Here is a 6,000-nt window from a genome sequence, read left to right on the forward strand (position 1 = left end):
TCTCTCTCTCTCCCTGTCTCTCCCTCTCCTCTCTAAAATGAATAAGTAAAAACAAACAAAAACTAGCTCCAGATTTTGGATACCTGGTGCTGGTGTCTGCTGGTGTCAGTGAACGACTGTCACAGATGGTTCATTGAGGTTGGCGGGCGGAGTCGAGGGGCATACCGACCCCTACAGCTGCTCCAGAAGCTCTGGATTAGGAGGAATTTCGGAGGATACATTCAGCTTCTGATGATCTGTGTTCACACAGGTAACTCACACTCCAGAATGTATTTTACATTTCATCACTGCCTAACTTCCCCTTGTTACCTGTTCTTTTACCTCTTCTGTCTATCAGTGCTGTGATCTTTGGAAACTTCCACTTAGTTTGCTATCTAGATTCAATTATATATAACTAGCAAGGTAAATTTCTGGAGAAATAGCTGCATAGAACGGAAAACAAAACACATCACTAGAACAATAGATTCCAGGTTGTGGCTGAATGTGCTTGTGAGCTCATGTGCTCATGTGTAACTGCTTCTTGTGAAAGTTCCTCTCATAGTGGTTTGTTTAACACCTTATTTGCAGCTGCCTGCAGTATTCAGTTGGCAGAGCTAATTGGCAGTTCCTTGCGAAGAATAGTGAATGCTGTTCACTGTTACTATAGTGTTGGGCAAACAAGTGTGTTCGGCTTGCTCGCTTGCACTTTGCCTAATTAGTGCATGAGCACGGGGCAGTGCCACGTGTGTACAGTCTATGGAAGGCTGCAGGTGCTTGCCCTCAGGGCAGCAGATTATAGATTACCTGCTGCCTTTGAGAGGGGCCGTTGTTTGCTATTGTTTGCCAGAGAAGGGGTCCACCGCCACCCTCCCTGGCCTGTTTGCTGGTCAACCCTGAGAGAGGGAAGTGGGTTTTCCCTGCCTGCTTGCTTGTCTGCCTTTGGGAGACTTTAATAAATGCCATGGGCCACCATCCTCTGGCTCCACAGTTCCTTTACTATCTGCCCAAATTCAATGCAAATCTGCATTTCCACGGCCACTGGCCCTACATGTAGATATTGGCCAGACAGAATATGGGCTCCATGAGACTTTCTATATTTTCAGTCTTAACTCATTAGTTGCTGACCAATGTGTAAAAAACAGGTCTTCAGAATTAATGCAGTGATACTGATAGATTGAAAAAGCCTAAAGGTGTGTTTTGGTGACTTTTCTGTTTTGGACGCTGTAAGGAATATACTCAAGGTAGAGTGAAATATAAGCCCATGGAGATTTTTATGCAATTACTGGGTACAATGATGCTATCACCCCCTCCTCATTACATTATTAATGTTTTCAAAGTGCACCTTAAATCAGTGTTTTTCAACCTCTGCTCCATGGACCAGTGCACTAGATATTTAGTGCTGGTCCACGGAAGAGTTAACCACGCTGATGTTGTATGAAGATTACAAGCCCAATGACCTTAGTCAAATTCATTTATGCTAAGGGTGATTTCTTCCTTAGCAGTACCTGAGATCATTCTCCTATTATTTCACCAGTCTCTAAGTGTAAAATGGTTAAAAACCACTGCTTTAAATCATGGTCACTATTTGAGTAAAAATTTCTTAAGAGATAGACAACACAGAATCATTCCTTTTTAGACTGATCTTTTCTCTCTCGCCTCTGTTAATTCTTTCTCTGTATTTGTCTTATCTCCTTGCAAACACTTTCAGGATGGAAAGCCTAACTCGCTTATCTTTTGGATTTCCTATAGGCTATACAAAGTGGTATGTACATCCTATGGACTTCATCAATGCTGTTTGCATGATTGAGTAACCTGATAAATCGGTGTTTTCTTCATGTACCTCAGTGTCTGTTTCATTCAAAACAGTTGTCTTTTTTTTAAGGAAATCAGGAGATCGAGGCTTTCATGGCCCACTCTAATATTTCTCACTCAATATGAATGGGTTTGGCCTGACCAGTGGTGGCTCAGTAGATAAAGTGTTAACCTGAAATGCTGAGGTCGCTGGTTAGAAAGCACAAGATCGCTAGCTCTGAGTGTAGGCTCATCAGCAAGGGGTGGCTGACTTGAGCGGAGGAATTGTCCACACAATCACAAAGATCTAGCCCAAAGGTCACTGGCTTGAAAAGCCCAAGATCTCTGGCTTAAGTAAGGCGACACTGGCTTGGCCCCAGACAAGGGACGTACAGGAAGCTCGATGTACAACTAAAGTGAGAGCAACTACGAGTTGATACTTCTCACCTTCTCTCTCCTTTTCTGTATTTCTCTCTCTCTCTTTCAAAAAAAAAAAATGAAGTTCTTCCAGTACCTTACTTCCAATAGCATTTTCTCTTATTCTTTTCATTCTAGACTTCTTTTCTATCTCCTGTACTATGTTTTTACTTCATCACACACACAAAAAAATTAGGTGTCTAATGCAGATCTTTCAAATTTTTCTTATCCTTTCAAATACTGCATACTTTGCTATCTAACATAGGTAGTAATCTTATTTTTAAAATAACATTGAATATTTCTATTTTCTTTTTTGCAAATTGTCTTTAAACATTTTAATAGCCTGTGACTGTGTAAGAATATGTAATGTGTCAGTTAATGAACGAGTAGATCTTGAATTCGACTTGTGAACATTGGTACAAGGTTCATGGAAGTGTCTGGATGAACTTCTACCTTATAGAAACCCAAATGCTACAGTATACTTTTTTCTGTTTTCTAATTTAAGTAGAAGAAAAGACCTCTACTTTTTTTGTTAACTCCATGAAGGCAGAGACTATGGCTTTCATCTCTGTTCTCCAGAACAGTGCTTAAAACGTAATAGGTCATCAGGTTCTGGCTGGCTGACTCAGTGAATAGAGTGTGACCCAGCGTATGGACATCCTGGGTTCGATTTCTGGTCAGGGCACAGAAGCAAAGTGACCATCTGCTTCTATCTCCATTTCCTCTGCCTTTTCTCTCTCTTCCCCTCCCATAGCCAGTGGCTTGGTTGGTTCAAGTGTTGGCCTGGGTTGCTGTGATGGCCTGTTGATGTAAGCATCAGCCTTAGGCACTAAAAATAGCTGGGTTGATTTGAGCATCGGACCTAGATGGAGGTTGCTGGGTGGATCCCCATTGGGGCATATGCAGAAGTCTGCCTCACTGTCTCCCCTCCTCTCACTTAAAACAAACAAAAGAACATAAATGTCATCAATGAATAGTTTTATTAGGAAAGAATGCAAATGAAGATAATATCGTCAAGTAGCCACATTGACCTTCTAGCTGTTCCTCAAATTGCTAAATTATTTCCCACCTTAGGACCTTTGCACTTGCTATTTCTTTTGTTCAGAATCTCTGATATCCATGAGATTAGTTTCATCATTTCATGTTTTCCCCTCTACAGCCTATTAAAACAATCTACCTCCAGTGGCCCACCCCAGTCACTCTTATCCAACTTTACTTTCTCTTCCTCATGCTCTATGACATTTTATTATACTGTTTTGTGTTTGATGTTTTGCCTCTCCTTCCTCCCCCCATCCAGTACCACTTCAGAACGAGAGGTCTGTCAGTCCTGGGACTGTCTCACTCTAGGGTGTCAGGAGGAAATAGAAATCCTTGCAGATGGTGCAAATCAAGACTTGAAAGAAGGATGACTTCCAGCAGAACAGGGATGGGCCAGGAGGGTGGGAGTAAATGAGATAGACTGGCACTAGACAGGACATCCAGAGAAAGAGCAGGACCTGGGAAGGAGGGAGTGCCTGAAAAGAGAGGAGGTGTTTTTTTATTTTTATTTTAGTGAGAGGAGGGGAGGCAGAGAGACAGACTCCCACATGCGCCCGACTGGGATCCATATGGTGAGCTCTTCAGGGGGCAATGCTCTGCCCATCCAGGGTGTTGCTCCATTGCAACCGGAGCCATTTTTTAGCACCTGAGGTGGAGGTCATGGAGCCATTCTCAGTGCCCAGGGCCAACTCAGAGCCAACTCAAATCAAGCCATAGCTGCAGGAGGAGAAGGGTGAAGAGAGAGAGAGAGAGATTGAGAGAGGGGGAGGGGTGGGGCAGAAGATGGGCAGTTCTCCTGTGTGCCCTGACTGGGAATCAAACTGGAGACATCCACATGCTGGGCTGATGCTCTACCACTGAGCCAGCAGGCCAGGGCCAAGAGATGCAATCTTGGAGGAATTCAAGTACTGACAGAGAGAAACATGGCCCTGCTAGTCAGGAGGAGCCAGGGAAGACATGACCAACACTTGTCTCTCCCAGTATTCCAGCTCCTACCCATGCGCCTGTTGTTAAAACCCAAGCAGGAGCCAGCTGGCAGGGGGCCAGGTGAAGCAGTTCTTAGAGGTCCGCTCCTTGGGGAAAAGACGAGGCCAGAGAAGGATGCAAAGTGAACCCTCTGAGGGGAGCAGAATAAGTAGCAGAGGTATACGTTTGCCTCACTGCTGTGTCTTTCATGCCCAGAGCAGTACCAAGAACACTTCAGGTACTCAATTAATATTAACTAAAAGAATCAATGGTAGTAGAGGGCTGGAGCAAGGGAACTGTAGGATTGATCCAGGATATTATCATAGAGGATTTCAGATCTTATTTTGGGAGGAGAGTAGTTGTCCAAGACTGATGTTTGGAGAAATTTACAGATAGCTACCCTGGAAGGAAGGTCATTCAGTGTGTTTTCTTTATCAGATCAGTCTAGTAACCCCTTAGGTTGTAATTTATTGGTTAGAGCTTAGTAGTCAAGGATCCTGGGAGAAATTTTCCAAATTTGGTGATTAGACGGTTCTGTTTCTCAGTATAAGAAGCCCTAGAAGATAGCTATGGAATTCCTTCATTACTACACAAGGGAAGCAAAAAGGATTTAATGATAGCAATGATTAATTACCTTTACAATCTGAGTTTGGTTCATGGGGATTGATGGAGGTGAACTGCATAAATAGGGGGCACAGGGTTATCTATGATCTCAACCCTCTGTCATTATGTATCTCTACTTGTTTCATTTATTCCAATCTGGACAAGAAGGTTAGAAGTAGGTATCATTCAACGAAATTGGAAAAATCAGGAGAAAGATCAGGTTATTAGAGGGAAGATGGCTTAGTTTGGACATATTGAGTCTGAGGTGCCTATTGGATACCTAAGTGGCAATACTTTGCTGCAATTGTAATACGTGGGTGTGAATGTGAACTAAGAAGAACAAAAATTATTACCACACAGGTGGTAGTTGAAATCACGAGAGATGATAATGTCAGCCAGGGATAACTCCCAGTGTGAGAAGAAACACAGCTCCTTGGGTCTACTCCCCTCACCCCCTGTGAACAAACCAGGATCCAGCATGCTGTGGATGAGATGCCGGCACTGAGTGTATGGGATTGGAATGATGTGTTCCACAGACAGCAGAGCATGCAGCTCTAAGTGATCTGAGAAGCTGTATCAAAGGGAGCATCTCTCTGTCCTGACTGGATAGCTCTGTTGGTGAGAGCGCAGTCCCAATGTGCAACTTCGGCAAGGGTTGCTGGTTCAATCCCTAGTCAGGGCACCTACAGAAATAGGTCAGTTTTCCTGTTTTCTCTCTCAAATCACTAAATGAATTTTTTTTTGAAAAAAAAAAATGAAGCATCTCTGAGAAATCTCTTTGAGCACAGTTTCAAAACCATCGACCGCATCATTTTGTAAGTGAGGGAACAAACGCAGAAGAATGAATTGATTCGTCTGGCGTAGAGTCAGGACTAGAATCTACCTCTCCTAATTTCTTGCCGGGCATTGTTTATAATGCTGTCCCACTGCCTGTGGACCTAAAATCAATTGCCCTTAATGGAAGTCTCTAAGAATGTAAGATTTGAGGTTTTATTTCTCCTAAAACATTCACCTTTATGTGATTTCTTTCTGTCCTTCCCATTTCTTATTTGTTAAAAGATAAAAGGGAATGTCTTTTCTTGCCTACCTCACAAGTTGTAGATTAAGTAAGAAAAATGTGACCTATGTAGAGATCCTAGGAAAGAAGTTGTGTTGCACATTCAACAAATTCCTTGTGAAAAATAGGAAGGCTTTTATGGGCACGTA

Source organism: Saccopteryx leptura, chromosome X (genome assembly GCF_036850995.1).
Source record: "Saccopteryx leptura isolate mSacLep1 chromosome X, mSacLep1_pri_phased_curated, whole genome shotgun sequence".
In the NCBI taxonomy this organism is placed as follows: domain Eukaryota; kingdom Metazoa; phylum Chordata; class Mammalia; order Chiroptera; family Emballonuridae; genus Saccopteryx; species Saccopteryx leptura.